The sequence below is a fragment of the Dermacentor silvarum genome, chromosome 10 (genome assembly GCF_013339745.2).
Source record: "Dermacentor silvarum isolate Dsil-2018 chromosome 10, BIME_Dsil_1.4, whole genome shotgun sequence".
Classification (NCBI taxonomy): Eukaryota; Metazoa; Arthropoda; class Arachnida; order Ixodida; family Ixodidae; genus Dermacentor; species Dermacentor silvarum.
In genome coordinates this window covers 49,464,641-49,482,140 of record NC_051163.1, presented here as the reverse complement: position 1 = coordinate 49,482,140, position 17,500 = coordinate 49,464,641, and the positions used below count along the sequence as shown (strand labels likewise).

General features: G+C 45.1%; 2 protein-coding genes across 2 annotated transcripts in view; one reads left to right on the top strand and one right to left on the bottom strand.

Moving 5' to 3' along the window:
* Positions 1-17,500, bottom strand: part of LOC125940981 (uncharacterized) — a 508,491-nt gene that overhangs the window by 337,386 nt on the left and 153,605 nt on the right. The window lies entirely within an intron of this gene.
* LOC119431215 (uncharacterized) overlaps positions 1-17,500 on the top strand; it is a 635,270-nt gene that overhangs the window by 581,901 nt on the left and 35,869 nt on the right. The window lies entirely within an intron of this gene.

Here is a 17,500-nt window from a genome sequence, read left to right as displayed (position 1 = left end):
GCAGTAAGTTTTATCGGCCGTATAAACTGCAATAAACTTTCGCTTAATAATTAAATTATCGAGCGTGGTGTCACATGCACACAGGCAAACTTGATCAGATCTCACTAGGTGACCGCAGAAACTCGACGTCCCAACGCTGACGAGATGAAGAGCTGCAGTAGCGGTGAGCTAACGCTTCAACGGGTCTTCAAAACTTGATTACGCCAACTCCAATATAAGGCGCGCGAGACGACAAAGCTCACGAATTCACAAACTATGTCGGTTAGTCTAGCATTTGCACCCACCGCAGATTATATGCAACACCGAACAAGGCAAATAACGTAATAAAAGACAAAGACTCAAGAAAGGGAGACAAAGTGCCTGTGTCTGTGGGCAAAGTTACTGGTTCAGGTATGCAACCAACTAGCCCAACAATCAAATCTTCTAATATGCAGAGGATATGAGAGGTATATGAACATGCCTCCAAACGAGAGAGAACACTCACTAAGGATGCGTGCTTTATGGGACATGTGGCGCGGGAGAGCGGCGCCATTAAATCTATCGAAACTGCGTAAACTGGCGATACGCTTTGAAGATTGGCGCCTTCTCCTCGCTCTTCTTCGCCAAGGCCGAGACCGCGTCGATATTGGCCCACTGGCGTCACGTGGGACCTGGCGCCGGCTTCGTTTGTTTACAGTCGCGTTCCACCCCCATTGATGCTTCATAAGCGCCGATCGACTTGTGAGGAGGGCACGTTTGCGCCGTTGCCCTTCCGAGCTCGTTCTGTTTGTTGATTGCGAGCGCCCTGAAATACGTTTTATGGCAAGTACGACGTTCCTTACCAGCGTTTTTCTGTCACAATGAGATGCTGCACCTACGAATGCAGAAGTATATTCAACGAAGGCAAAAAGAAAAACTCTTTGCGATACCGTCCGGTAAGCACCTCGGGTTGAGATGGAAGACGTGGGTTCAACGAATGGGATGGGAGAACTTCAGACCAACATCCTCCAAAAAACTATGCGAACCAAGCGGCGAGTCTCTCAGCATAGTATGTGTTGAGGCTTGCGTAACTTGCTGCGGGCCATAGTGTAGCAGATATGATACAGGTCAGTTAGCATGTTGTACTTTATCTGCATGTTTTAACGCAATCCCTACGCGAAATGCACTTTGTTTATATAAGCAATACATGGTCGTTTTTCATGAGGTAAATCGTTGTGTACACCAACAGGCTTGAATTCGCGGGCACGCGAAGCGGACTACGAGAACTTCCTTACCAAACTTTTCAATTTAGCACAGTCAGTCCTGTTTACTTTGAGGCTCGAGCGTCAAACCACATCTTAGGAAAGTAACACTCTGCCTTTTGTGGTTACTTACTAGCCTTCTTTGGGTCAATAGCTTTATTTGCCTGTTTCGTTCGTGTTCATCGTTGGCGGTAGGCTGGTAAACATGCGATACAGAGGCACCAATAAAAAGCGTGCGTGTTCTCCCGAAATCGTGTTACAGGGGCGCCGAACGACACGACCATCGTAAACGTGTTATTCACGAGCATTTGCAAAAAGATCTCGCGACAAGAACTTGAAAAATGTTACGCGCATATTTGTAGCATTCGCGATACCTTCGGTGTCAGTTATCAGACGGCGTCTGCACTCGTTTAGATATCTTTTTATAAACAGCTATCAAAACAAGAAAAAATGCTTCAGTCTCTGAAATTGTATAACCCTCCGTATAGAAATTGTAAGCTGTACACGAACTTACTCGGAGCCAAAAAGCCAACGCGAGGCAGCTAGAAAATGAGGACTGGAAGAAATTCTGGAGGCATTCCACATAATTGAAAAAAAAATGACACTTGCGTCAGTTACACATCTCTGTGCTTCACTGATAAAGAGATGAATTACCTTAGGGCCGCTGTTGATTACATCGATAGATGAATAAATTGGCCTCTTGCGGTGGCAGTTTGCGGATGTGCCACTTGGACTGCCGGCAGGTATATTTCTTCATTGACGTGTTAATCGTTGAGCTGTAAGTTCCGCTAGTCCCGTCGTCATCTTCGTCCGGTCTCTCATGTGCTTCGACTGGTTTTTATCTGTTTTACGTTGTACAAACTGGTCCAGTTCACCGCTTTCCGTGCGTGCGTCAATGCACACATCACGTCGCAGCCATCTGGATGACTAAAGGTGTGGCCGAATGCGTGCGTCATTGAACACGTAACGGCGCAGCCAAAGGGGCGGAGGTGGCACCACATCATGAGCGACTAAAGTTAGCGCGTTCATGACGTTTTGAGGCCTGAAAACGGAACATTGCTTTCGTATTCCCATGCGTAAGCAGTCCTACGTGTCTCTGCCGAATTTTTTTCTAGTATTCCTATGAAAGAAATATGTTACCTCACTCGTTCAAGTTATTGTTCGAAGCAATCAAGTATGCGGCTCATATGTGTTCATTTACTCTCCTGTTTTCTGATTCAATTTACGTTCAAAAGGTTCAAAAGAGACAGTGTTCTGCAAGTCCTTGTGGTGGGCGGGCTTTCGCTAGTATGTGCGTAAGCGATGCATTCATCTTTCTGTGTGTTGTTCGGCTTGCTGCGCCTGTAACACAGCGCCTGCTTCGAAAGAGGTACCTAACATACAAAGAAATCTTTAAAAAAGGCCCGGATCTGCGAGGTAGCCCCGCCAGTTTTCTTTTTTTTTTCAGCAACATGTTTGAAATTTATGTTCAGTTCCCATACATTCGCATGAGTGTACAAAATTTCATTTTGGTAATGTATGGATAGCGCATTTCAGCCGCACACTAATATCCTAACAATGTAGCAAATATCCAGCAGAGACATTTATATAAAGTCTCGTTGACGTAAACAATTAAGAGGACCTTTGACAGTGCTACAAACGTTGAATTTACGTAAACTTGAGCAATCTCAGTATTGAATATCCAACTGAAATAACTAATGGATATCCCCGCGATGTTTGTGGTTTATAGGGTGATGAGCGGAGTAAAGGTGTCTGTGATGACAAGGATGCGTGACTTGTCCGAAGTGAGGTTACATGAAAAAATTGGTATTTAAGCCGATACAGTTATTCGCATTAAGGTGCTTAGCTTACATTTTACTATAAAAGCTTGATCGCACTATGGAATGACAAGACACCGATTTGGTTTGTTGCCATCCGGCCGAATAAGTATACGTCACGTTTACGCCCCTGTCGCCTACAGCCTTGTCTGGAGATCGTCATTGGCGGGAGACTATGTTGCATATAGAAAAACGGAAACCATGCCTGTGTCTTTATTTATTTGGGTATCACGCAGACGCGGTACATTTGAAAAGGGGGCGTGCAAGGCAGCTTTTTCGCAGTGTCCAGTATATCTGGTCCTCCCCTGCTGAGTGGGAACCACTGAATTCTCAGTCGTGTTAGACTCAATTTGCTTTTGCAGTGTTTGGGAACATTTCCTTCTGCACGCCCTTAGAACACCCGAAGCTCCGGATAGAAGGATTTCTGGTAGTAACGTCGGTCGCTCGAGTTGTGCGCCAAGAAATCAGTCAAGGCTTTCCATCTCCAGAGCCAAACACAGGAAGCTAGCTACTGGCACATCCGGGTGAATTCACTAAAATGATCAAAGCGGAGTGATTCAGCATTCGTCGCAACATTTGTTATTCTTCCAGACCGCTGCAAAAGTGTAATCTTGAGTATGCCCTTCTCGCGGGATTGCGGTGCCGTCACCAATCTACCCTACGGTGTATAAACATTTTCTGTTGAGCAAAGCGCAGAGATACAGCTGATGTCGTTACGCATCCTTTAAGACGTGACCGTACCGCGGTCACCGTGCCTCTTGTTTTCGTCAGTAGCGACAAGAAGTACAACAGATACGGTGTCGCTGAGGATATAATTGCGGTTTCGATCACTTAGGCTGTTGCCACGCCGATAAGAATCTTCAGTGGTTCACAACAACTTCAACCAGGAACGACGACGCATCAGAAAAGGCGGAGCAGTTGCTCACTTCGACGAGATGGCGGAATAGCGCGAATGCTTTGCAGTATAACAGGCAGAGCAGGACGCTTCGGTGCCACTGCCTGTCACAATAATGTCGACCATCTTTCTTCCCGCCCGCCCCTATTAATTCTCAATATACATTACTCATTTTCATCAGCCAACAGGTTGTTGCTAACAGGTTACCTATTCTCATTAAAATAGACAGCTCTGATTTAAAGCTCATTCGAAGAGACATTGACCAGATAACTGTACCGGTTTTAGCCTCATTTTATCAGTGCAGAATAGGTGTTTTTAGATTAGGAAAGGACAATAGACGTTACTGCCTATATTTTGTAGGATTCTATGTGATATGCTGCAACATGAGTCGGCAGCACGGAGTTGGGTTAGAAACTGTAAAGTAACTTACCTTACACAGTGGAGCAATGCGGCGCAGAAGTGTTTGGACACCTTCCGGGTAGGTTCGCTACGCCCAAACACTTGCCTTCTTCAATGTGCGGCTCGCTTCAGTCTCTCTTTATCGTTAGAGGGACCGACAAACACCCTGAATGTGACGTGAGATGTTCGTGGAAATGAAAAGACCGAGATTTATAGCCGTATAATCGGGAATACTGTTCGCGTTTTGAGTAGGAATTATAATTCATTATTTCATAATAAATAGTTTATGCTTTCGAGTAAACTTTCGAAATAAAAAAAATGGCTCATAAGTTGCAAAAAACGGTTTCTGGAGCCAATGACGGTGAAAGCTGGCACTTAAAATATATGCATTAAGATTAGAACGCAACTCTGCTGTTATTAATTTCCCCATACTTACTGTCTAAAACCGCAGTCTTACGTTACGTAGACGTTGGGCTTTATTATATGCGTACTGCGACATAAAACAGAACGTTCACGATAATGAGCGCAGCTGCCTTCGCCTCAACGAGTGCAATGGCCGAGCCGTGTCGTCCCTCAGTTGTTGGCGTCGCACGCTAGTGTTTCTCTATGCGTGCCAGTTCTCAATTATGCACCCCTTGTTGTGTGGTCTCCCTGTGAGATACAAAACGTCATCGACTATAATTTTGCCATTAATGGGCACCAGCACTGCATGAATAGCACTACTGACAAATCCTACCGGCTTCCAAATATGCTGGCGCGCAATCGCTATCATGCTCACCTGTCACTGTTTCCAGCATGCTTCCTACGTAGGACTACATGGTCACGATCGCGACTGCAGATCGAAAAATTCTGATACTACATGTTCCACTGCGTTTTTCGTGATACTACTGCACGATTAGATACTCTGACCGCTAAGCTTTACACTGCCCTAAAAAAAGACGGGTGTCACAAAAAAAAAATGGGTTGTCCGTTTCCGTCGAAAAATCTGAAGCGGCTCACCGAGCAAGGCCGGAAGTTTGCACGAACGCAGCACCTATTTCTGTGGTTTCAACGCTTAAGTCCTTCAGATCGATCAACATAAAGTGTTCGACAACAAGGACCTTTTCGGCTTCGACGTAATGCGTGCTAGGTATAGTTTTTCACTTTAACATCCATTTCTCTCACAATTTTCTACAATTCAACCTCAGCTAATTTCCGCTATGTTTTCCTTGGCTTTATTGTCTGTTGGCTTTATATGGTTATACTCGTACCAAGTGTGTTTGAGGCCTCAAATAAAGGGCATTAAGAGGCAGCTCTAGCGCGGGGGCTCCTATCTAAATGCATGGGAAAGGAAAAATATTTTTTTCTCGGCAACCATTGCAATAAATTTCATAAAGTCTGTTGTATTAAAAAGAAAAAGACAAAATTTAGTGCCTGGTGAAAGCAAATTTTCGATTGAGGCTGTCCATTGTTAATAAAAAAGTCGCAGTTTCGGCCGAAAGGCGAAGCATCGAGTGCGATATCAAATTGGTAGAGAGCTATATGAAGTAAGGATAGTAGCTTAATAGGTCGTACAATGTTGTCAACATTCGCTTACTAAGTAAATAGACAAGCACGGTGTCACGCGCGCACAGGTGAACATGAACGCATCTCGCTCGAAGACCCAGAAATTCCCTGTCAGAAAGCTGGAGTGAGAAAGCGCGCCAGCAGCAGCAGCAGCAGGCAAATAGACCTTCGCGCTTTCAGTCGTCTCGCTTCGACGCGAACTAAACGTCGAAAGCATAGCGCATACGAAGCAACCGGAACTCTGGCGCATGCGCTTTGTCTCCATCGCAGATCGCGTAGAAGACGACGCCCGCTCAGGCGCGCACTTCGCCCACATCGCAGATCGCTTTCAAGATACGGCGCCGGCGCGGCCGCGCTCTGAGCAGCAGCCGACGGTTCAGAACGCACCCATCCCCCTCCCTCTCCGTCGCCTCGTTCCTGTGCCTCGCGCTCGAAAGAAGACAGTGCGCTTCCGGCCTGCCTTCCTCCCTCGCGTGCGTGCGCTACATTGAGCCGCGATTGCCGGCTCACCCTCGTACGCTTTCACTGACACACACAGCGTCCGGCGCGCGCGACGACGATGTTATCACCGTAGGACTTTATAGGGAACCTTACGGCGGCGGCGACGACGACAACGCTGACGCGAGAAATGCGCTTGGAGTGTCCATATAATTGCTATCGCAATAAAATTTGTTACAGATCGGCAATTCTAAGATTCCAAGATCGGCAACTATCAAGTTTCTAGCTCGGCAACTCAGCAATGAAAAATGATATCACAATTCTGTCAATCGCATCTAATAATAAATCTGAAGCGGGCGAAGTTGGTGTATTGTACATGGCTTTCAAATAGGCCACTAATATGTGAGTAGGACTTTTACAAAACCCTTGTAAGCAATGCAACAAATTCAAATAAGACATAAATTGATTTAATAAATTGGTCCTGTTTGGGCGCTCTAACAGATGCAGTATACAGAACTGCGATATTTGCTCTTGCTGCAGAGGTACAAATTTGCAAACTTCGTGCTTCTATCTTTTTCAACGATACCAATTTTTCTAAGAGACAATTAAAAAATTCAGGCCCTAAATCAAAATTTTCCAACCAACAGCCGCTAGAATTTAACTTTCTCTCCCAAATGCAACGAATTGCATAAACAGACCGAGTGGTTATCTGAGAAAATCGTTTCTGCGTTTTACATGTATTTGAATAGGCGAGATAGGAGTTGGTGCGAGCTAAAGCTTCCTTTTAAGAGCAGCTGCAAAGAAAGTAACGTGCTCGTGCTCCATGAATGCCGCTCTTTATGACGCCCGCTGTCCAGGGGGGCGGCACAGAATTTGTGGCGCAGAACTCTGTGTTCCCTCATTTATCGGCTTGTGCTGAAAACAATTAAATAGAAAATTCGCGTAGCTTGCACTGGGGGCGCAATGCTAAAGAGACAGCGGAGCTGGTGGACACCTAGCTAGCCCTGGCTTTTGGGCTAGGCTAAGCACTACCAAGTCATCCCGAGCATTTTCTGAAATTTATTGATTATCTGTCAATTATCGATTAGCTACTGATTGGCTATCGCAAGGTATTGGCCACGTACTTGGGCTAGGCTAAGCATTATACCAAGTCATCCCCAGCATTTTTCGGAATTTAATGATTATTGATCAATTATCGATCAGCTATCGATTGGCTATCGATTGGCTATCGTAAGGTATTGGCCTCGTCTTTGGGTTAGGCTAAGCACTACTAAGTCATCCCCAGCATTTTCCGGAATTTATTGATTATTGATCGATTCTCGGTCGGCTATTGATTGGCTATCGACTGGCTATCGATGACTGACAGCTTAAGTAGTCCCAACCATGCTTAGCTAGACTTAGCGAGGCTCAGCTTCGCTTCATCTTGAAACTGCAGCGCGCACACAAGAAACGAGGACAATAAGGCGAAGGTGACAGACAGGCGCTGACTGACGGGGTGTGGGCTCGCAAGCTAACATGCCTTCTGTTTTGTAGCAATCAGCATCCCCGGCTGTTCAACGGCAAAGAAGATTTACCTGCTGCCCAGGTCGATACCGTACGCCGACTAGTGTGGCTGTCCAAGCTGCGCATGCGTCAACGTTCCGCTGTCCATCGTCTGTCCGGCAGCGACGCGAGGGGCGCTATCAGGGACTGGACCGCATACAAAAGCGGCAGCAGACAGCCATCCTGTCGCAGTCTGACGGGGTGAGACTGCGACGGGGTGTGGGCTCGCAAGCTAACATGCCTTCTGTTTTGTAGATAAGCCATAATTTTGGTCATAGCCACGTCTTTCTTGCTTTGTTTCGCCCCCGTCTGACTGCGACAGGGCCTTTTGCGTTGTGCTGTGCATTTTGTCATGTCCCTTGCATCCAGAATTCCAAACTGTGCTGCTTGTCGCGAACCGGTGTCACGGGATGCACTAAGGGCGTGCTGTTGTGACTGCAGCAGCTTATATCACACTGGGAAGTGCGCACGCGTTGCAAAAGAGAACGTTAAAGTCAACTGGTTGTGTTCAGAGTGCGCCAGGAGAAAAACGACATCTGGCGCAATGAATAATTCTGAAGCGCCGCAGCCCACTCTGCGAGAGGTAATGGCAGCCATAAGCTCGGTTCAAAGCAGGCTAGATGACTTCCACTCGCGAGTAGACAGACTTGATAAGGCCATGCAGTTGCAGTCCACTAAGAACGACTCAGTGCTAATAATAATAATATGTGGTTTTTTATTGGCGCAAGGGCCAGATATGGCCAAAGAGCGCCATGACAAATGATGATAGTTTTCCAATGTACCATAGAGTGGTCTATGAATGATAAATAGTTGATGTAACATGGCTGTAAAAAGGCCTAAAAGCAAGTCGCTGTAAATTGCGTAAAATATATTGGCATTAAAATTATGACAATGACTAATGATTAGTGCTATGACTATAAAAATTCTGTTACAAATAATGATGTATTAAAACGTATACATTTGCACTAGTGCCTCAAGTGGTTCCTTGAAATCAAGGGCTGAGAGGCACCTGCTGTACAAACATTTGCACTGCAGCTGCAGCCTGCAAGACGAGGCTGCGCTACAGATACCCTGGCCAGATGATTTGTAAAATGTTTACATCTGCTAAAAACTTTAAGACTGTATTAAAATCAAAAAGCGGCTCATGGCTAAGAAAGAATGCTGGGTGAAGAGGGATGTGCTCACGATATGCGGGATAAAAGTACTTTTTACGCTGGCCTTCTATTTCAGGGCACTCGACAAGAACATGGAGGACTGTAAGAATGTCGCCACACCTATCACATTTTGGAGGATCACTTCCAGAAAGGAGGTACGAGTGTGTGCCAAAAGTATGACCTATTCTTAACCTGCAAAGAAGCACTTCCTTGTGTCTTGCCATTTTCTCGGACATCCATTTCCCTATTCTTGGTTTGATCATATGTAGCTTGTTTGACACTTCGTTGTCCCACTGCCTTTGCCAACATCTCCGCAACTGATGGCGCAAGAAAGGCTTTAGGTCTGTGGGAGAGATAGGTATGTTTGTGTCTGTATACTTAAAAACAACTGACGTGGCACTTTCGTCTGCAGCTACATTGCCTTTTATGCCTCTATGGCCAGGTACCCAGCATACTATGACCGTTTGGTTGCCCATGTAGGCTGAGCATAAGCAGCTGTAGAGTTCGTTAAAAACTGAATTCTTGTATTTTCGTAGACTCATTAGAGCTCTAACGACGCTCAATGAGTCTGTGAACACAACTGCTTTGGTAACATTCATTCGCTTTATGTGTTTAACTGCTGAGAGGATTGCGTATGCTTCAGCTGTAAAAATACTTGTATGTGGATTTAGTGTACCAGATGTCGAAAAAGACGGTCCCAGAGCTGCGTACGCAACACCAGCAGGAGATTTGGAAGCGTCTGTGTAAAATTCTGCACATGAGTAATTCGCCTGAAGCTCGAGAAAGTGTGAGCGTATATGAGTCTCAGGTGCGTGCTTGGAGATCTCTATGAAGGAGACATCGCACTCAATAGTCTGCCACTCCCAAGGTGGTGGAAGCCAACTGGGAGCAGTTAAGACATTCTCCTGCAGTAGGATGCCTGTTTCTTCAGCCGACGCTTCTAGACGCATGGACAAAGGAGTCCTCACAGACGGCCGGTTTTGATACAGCCTGGCAGCCGATATGTCGCTTATAGTGGAATGGCATGGGTGTTCTACATCTGCCTTTACCTTCAGGGAGTAAGATAGAGCTAAGTATGCTCTTTGGAGATGCAGGGACCATTCATCCGACTCAACATACAGGCTTTCTACAGGGCTAGTCCTGAAGGCGCCTGTAGCAAGCCGAATACCCAGATGGTGAACGGGGTCTAACATCTTTAAAGCGCTAGGTGTTGCAGAGTTATAAACTATGGCTCCGTAGTCAAGGCGTGACCGTACAAGGCTTTTGTATAAGCTAAGGAGGCATCTCCTGTCGCTTCCCCATGATGTGCGTGACAAGAGCTTCAGCAGATTCATAGCCTTCAGGCACTTTGTTTTCAGGTACTTAAGGTGCGGGACAAAAGTTAACTTAGAGTCTAAGATGAGGCCTAGAAATTTATATTCATGACTCACAGATAGCCGTTCTCCATTAAGGTCAACAGAGGGGTCTGGTTGCAGACCTCTTTTGTTCGAGAAGAGGACGCACGTGCTTTTTTGTGGGTTTAGTCTAAATCCATTCTCGTCCGCCCACTTGGAAATCTTGTTGAGGCCAAGCTGCACCTGTCGCTCGCAGATAGCAAGATTACAAGACTTGTAACCGATTTGCACATCATCCACGTACACCGAATAAAACATTGTGCGTGGTATCACACTGTGGAGAGAATTCATTTTTACAACAAATAGGGTGCAACTCAGCACACCTCCTTGTGGTACACCAGTTTCTTGGGTGAATAGACGAGATAAGACGTTACCAACGCGAACACGGAATGTGCGGTTCGAGAGATAACTTTGAATCACGTTCAGCAAATTCCCTCGGATGCCCATTCCTGCCAGATCACGAAGGATTCCAAAACGCCATGTGGTGTCATAGGCTTTCTCCATGTCTAAGAACACCGACAAGAAAAACTGTTTATGCACAAAGGCATCCCGGATATTTGTCTCGATGCGGACAAGGTGGTCTGTTGTGGATCTACCTTCCCTGAAGCCACACTGTAAGGGATCTAGTATTTTGTTACTTTCAAGAAAATGGATCAGGCGCCGGTTAGTCATTTTCTCAAAGAGTTTGCACAGGCAACTTGTTAGGGCTATAGGCCTATAACTGCTGGCCGAAGAGGGGTCCTTGCCCTCTTTGAGAATGGGAATTATTATTGCCTCTTTCCAGGCAGCCGGGATGTACCCACCACAGAATATGGAGTTAAATATCGACAAAAGTGTTTTGTGTGCTTCAGGGTGTAAGTGTTTGATCATGTCATAAGCTATTCTGTCTCTTCCTGGCGCTGTCTTATTAGAGCAACTCAGTGAGGCCTGAAATTCCGCCATGGTGAATGGACGGTTGTAAGGTTCATTCTGTGTTATTTTCTGATCCAGGGGCAATCGCTCTGCTTGCCGCTGGTACCGCAGAAATGTATCTGTGTAATGGGCCGAACTAGAAATGTACTCAAAGTGGGCACCTAGAAAATCAGCCTGGTCTTCAAGAGTGTTTCCCTGGTTGTTTACTAATGGCAGATGATGAGTTTGCCGGCCGTTTAATTTGTTAACTCGGTTCCAGGCTTTCTTTCCGTCTGTGTAAGAATTTATGCCTGATATGTACTTTTTGCCAGCTTTCCCTTTTAGCACGGCGGCGCGTTCTTCGACCCTCACTCTTTACTTTTTTAAAGTTTATGAGATTTTCTGTTGTTGGAGAGTCACGAAGGCGTCCCCAAGCCTTATTTTGCTTTCTTCGTGCTTCCCTACAGTCATTGTTCCACCAAGGAACACGTCGTTTCGAATGCTTTCCTTGTGTTTCTGGGATGCATATGGAAGCTATATTCACAATAAATGCTGTGAAATATGCTACTGCGTCGTCTATGTTAAGATTACGGATGTCATCCCATGTTAGGTGGGTGAGCTCTCTGTATTGCTTCCAGTCGGCAGAATCAATCTTCCACTGGGGAACATGAGGAGAGTTTTCTTCACTTTTTGTCAATGTTAATATGATCGGGAAGTGGTCACTCCCATAAGGGTTTTTGATAACATTCCACTGCAGATATGGCATGAGTGTACTTGATGCGATGCTTAAATCTATAGATGAGTATGTTTTGTGTGCAACGCTGTAGAATGTGGGCTCTTTTTTATTTAACAAGGACGCATCAGATGAGAAAAGAAAGTTTTCAATTAAGCGCCCTCGCACGTCACAACGAGAATCGCCCCACAGGCTGCTATGGGCATTTAGATCTCCAACAACGATATATGGTTGGGGAAGTTCAGCGATAAAGCTTAGAAACTCTGATCTAGAGAGTTCGTAATTCGGAGGGATGTATAGGGAAGTTATAGTGACCAACTTCTGAAAGAGCACCGCTCGGACTGCGACTGCCTCAAGAGGAGTTCGGAGAAGAAACTGCTGACAAGCAACATCTTTGCTCACTATGATTGCGACGCCGCCCGAAGAGGCGAGTGCGTCATCTCGATCTTTTCGGAAAATGGCGTATTTCCTGAGGAAGTTACCTTGTGTTGGTTTGAGGTGTGTCTCCTGAACACACAGCACCTTTGGATTGTATTTGTGTAGAAGTTCTTTAACGTCATCGAGGTTGTGCATAAGACCTCTCACGTTCCAGTGTAATATTTGTGTATCCATATTGTTTGTTTTCTTGTGCTGTGTGTCAAGAGGAGTCCAATTGGCTTACGGAGCCTTTCCAGGCCCCGTAATCCGTGTTTTGTCTTTCTTGGAGCGGTCGCGAGATTCGCGCCGCTCAGGAGGCGCTGGGTGCGCCGGCTGACTTGTAGTTGTGTCCATCGACTCCTGAGAGCCGCTGGACTTCCGCTCATTCGAGCGAGGTGTTTTCAGGGTAGGCCTTGCCTCAGAAAGCAGGGCCTTGGAGGCCACCAACCCAGAGGTCGATGGGCCCTCCTTAAGAGATGGCGCAGCAGCACTGGCTGCTGTCGCCTGGGGGGCTGGTGGCACAGCCGCGGCCACACTCTTTGTGGGCCGGGCTGATGCCGGAGTCTGCTGCGGCGTTGCCCCCTTACGCGCCGCATCAGCATACCCTGCGATATGTAGGAAGGAAATGCGCTTTCGCGCTTCCTGAAAGGAAATGTTTTCTTTGAACTTTAACGTAATTATTTCTTTTTCCCTCTTCCAGGAAGGACATGAGCGGGAGTATGCAGGGTGATCACCGTCGCAGTTTGCGCAGTGTAGTGTCTCAGTACAATTGTCAGCAGGATGATCGTGCGACGCACACTTTGCACATGTGGTACGGCCCCGGCAGCTTTGAGAGCCGTGACCAAATCGCTGGCACTTAAAGCAGCGGCGAGGGTTTGGAATGTAGGGCCTAAGTTTGATTTTCAGATAGCCTGTTTCAATATATTCTGGTAAGGTACTTGTGCAAAACGTCAAAATTAGGTGTTTAGTGGGGATCTCTTTGTCATCCCGCCTGATCTTAATTCTTTGGACATTTGTCACATGCTGTTCCTTCCAGCCCTCAAGGAGCTCGGTTTCACTCAAGTCAAGGAAATCTTGTTCTGATATAACTCCGCGTGAACTGTTCAGAGATCGGTGGGGGTTCATCGAGACAGGGGTATTACCAATTTCAGCAAGTCCGGACAGTTTCTCGAACTGATTCTTGTCATTAAGTTCTATCAATAGATCACCGCTGGCCATTTTTGTGACCTTATAGCCGGGACCTAGTTTCTCAGTAAGGCATTTCGCAACGACAAATGGTGATAGTGTTCTTGCAGTTTTATCACTGTTTTGACAACTTAGCACGTGGTACTTCGGGTATATTTCTTTGGTCTGGACAAAAAGCTTCAGAGAGTCATCGGTGCGCCCTCTCTTGGAAAGAGGGCGATCGGGGAGTCGGGGGAATGACGAAAAAGCCATAAAGGGAACAATAATTTCGGTAGCTATGCCAGCCACCCACCACCGAGCCCAACATGGGGACGCTACGAAACCCGAAGGCAACGAAGACGCCAGCTGTACAAAGCCACTATAACCTAATATAATAGACCCAAGGCTGGATAAACTACACCAGGTTAACCCTTGCTGCCTGGAAAATTGGAAGTAAAACGAAGTGAAGAGGAGACAGGAGAGATGGAAAGTGAGAGAGAAAGACGAAGGTTGGAGGAAGAGAGAGAGACAGGAAAAGGCAACTACCGATTTCCCCCGGGTGGGTCAGTCCGGGGGTGCCGTCTACGTGAAGCCGAGGCCAAAGAGGTGTGTTGCCTCCGCCGGGGGGCCATAAAGGTCCAAACACCCGGCTTCGGCTCAACCTCCAGGATCCCCTTTTCCCCAGACACGGCTAAGCCGCGCACGGTTAGACGCGGGAGGGTCCAACCCCCATGTGCTCGGGTCCGTGGTGTCGCAACACACCAAACGCCTGCTGACGCAGACGCCCCTGCGGGCAACGACTCAGTGCTGGGATTAGCTGAAACCCAGAGTAAGCTAATCGAAAAAGTTGAAAGCTCGATGGAAATGATGTTAAAAAAGTATGAGGAGATAACCACATCTATTGCTTCTCAGAGCAGACAGGTTGCTGCTCTCAGGAAACACTCTGATGAATTAGACACATGTCTTGCGTCCAAGGACAAAGAAATCGCACAGCTGCAGACAGCGGTAAGAAATTTGGAGATTTATTCTAGAAGGAATAATATCGAAATTCATGGCGTGGAACCTGGTGCTAATGAAGACCTTAACATTGTTTTGAAATCTCTAGCAGAAAAACTTGATATACCATCGCTGACTTCTGATTGTATTGATGCAGCTCATAGGCTGTCAACTAGGGAAGGAAGGATACCGCCCATAATCGTTAAATTTACTTCAAGAGTACAAAGAGACACATGGTATAGCAAGCGTAGAATCTTGATAAAGTAAAACATTTTCATCAATGAGAACTTGACCGCTGAAACAAGGAGACTGCTCTGACAGGCAAAGCAAGTTGCAAAGGTGAAGGCATTCAAGTTTGTATGGACCAAGAATGGAATGGTTTTCATGAGAAAAACTGAAGGATCTGGCGCGAAGAAAATTGTCAGCGAAGCTGATCTATTAGGGCTGAATTAGTCATGTCCAATGCGCTCAATTCATTCGCGGAATGGGTACAACGAAGGTTACGCTCTCATGATGGCCGCACTGCACCATTTATAGAGCTTGTACACACTAACGTCAGAAGCATTAAAAAGCACTGGGATTCACTAAATGTGTACTTGAGCGATGCATTGCAATACTTAGACATCCTCATATTAACAGAAATAAATATAACGCAGTCCGAATCTGCAGCGTATATTCTCGAAGGTATTCAGTCACATTCAAAGTGCCGTGACCTGAGCAAGGGCGGTGGCATCTACGTTTTTGTTAAGAACGAATGGATAATGGAAGTGATTTCTGCCGACTTTACCGCAGCGGAAGTCGTCCCTTTTATAATATGCAAGCCTAAAGCTACTTTCCTGGTATTAGCAGTATGCAGGCCGCCTAATTCTGATCTGAAAGTGTTTTTATCTGAATTGTCTACATTCCTCACTAAACATGCTCGTCATAACATAATTATAGCGGGAGGTATAAACATTGATATCGCCAAACCAAGAAAACAGGGAGTCGCTGATTATGTAGATTTACTTTCAGCCCATGGTTTGGTAGATCTAATACATGATTTCACCCGTGAAGAACTTGTGGCTTCCCGGCTCACGAGATCATGTATTGATCATATAGCGTCGAGATGGCCACACTTTGAAACCGATGCTGTAGTTATACATAAAATAGTGGCAGATCATTATTTCACGGCCTTACGTGTGACAGATACTATCGCTTCTGAAGATGACGTGAATCACGTGGGATATTTCATAGACGACAGAAAGGTAGATAAGCTAGTCAGAAACTTTGACTGGATGAAATTAGACACAACCAACCATGTGATAACGTATAATCAATTGGTAAATCAGTTTAGTACGTTCTTTTTACTATCCACAAAAAAAGTGAAATTGAAATGTAGAAATCCAAGTAAAAAATGGATCACAGCATCCATTGTAGAACTATCTTATCAAAAAGATAGGTTATGGAGGCTTTGTCAAAGTTACCCGACAAACCTATATCTGCAGAAAGAATATCGAACCGCACGTAACAAGCTTACTGCTCAGTTACGAATCAGTAAACGGAAATACTACGCTGAAAAATTTTCACGGTGTCGCAGTAACGTAAGAAAGACATGGGGTTTGCTGAATGACTTGGCGGGAAAACCCAACGTAAAGGTCTAGATGATGGCTTGCTGAGACATTTTCACCTGCAGAATCATTGGACATTGCTAACTCCTTTAAACATGCCTTTAAACTATCACTAACAAAAATAAACAGCAGTGTACTAGACCTCTGAATTTAAATTCCCTAGGCCAGATAATTCTAAACTCTGCTATCCTACCACCCATTAATGCAAGTGACCTGTGGAACTTGATTAACGTTATTCCACTCAACAAACCGGCAGGTTATTACCGAATAAGAGCGCGAGATATAAAGTACAATTTCTATCATGTGCAAAACGTGGTCTTGTTTATCTTAAACAGATGCTTCGAAACAGGTATAATCCCGCTGGGCTTAATGACCTTACTAATTAAACCAATTTATAAGAAAGGTAGTAAATCAGATAAAAGTAATTATAGGCTAATTGCAATAATGAACGTGTTAGCACATGTAATGGAGAAATTTATTTACACTTGCATGATATCCTTTTGCGATAAATTTGATATTATAAGTCCCTCTCAATACGGTTTTAGACGTAGCTTAAGTACAGTCGATCTGCTTGAAGAATGTAACGATTACGTATGTAAAAATATTGATCAAAATAATATTGTGCTTGGCCTTTTAGATCTGACAAGAGCTTTTGAAACCATTGAAGACAACATCATTATTTACAAACTAGAAAGTATTGGTTTCCGAGGTCCTTATTCGAAATTCTTTTCTAATTACTTCTCCAACCGTTTGCATGTAGTCTCTATAAAAAATTCATATAGTGATTTTACATCAGTTAGATATGGTGTACCTCAAGGATCGGTTCTGGGATGTCTTTTATTTAATATATACGTCAATGATATTGCCAACATACAACTGAATGCTGCAATATTTCAATATGCTGATGACACTGCACTACTCATATCACACGAATCGTATTCTGAAGCCGTAAAACTACTTCAAAAAGACGCAATACGTGTGATTGATTGGTTACATGCTAATCAAATATATTGAAACAAAGAAAAAACTACCATAATATGTTTTAGAAATCCTCATAAGACTGTTGCCTAGATCTGTCCATTCAATTACATGGTTCTCAGTGTTTAAACTGTTCTTGCATTTCTCTAGCGCTATCTCCTACTGTTAAGTACCTTGGTCTTCAGTTTGACGACCGGATGTTGTGGCATGTTCACATTGACTACATAATGAAGCGTTTATGAAGGGTAGCAGCTCAGTTGTACACGCTTAAATTTAACACGCCTGTTAGTTGCGAAGGTTAGTTTTCAAG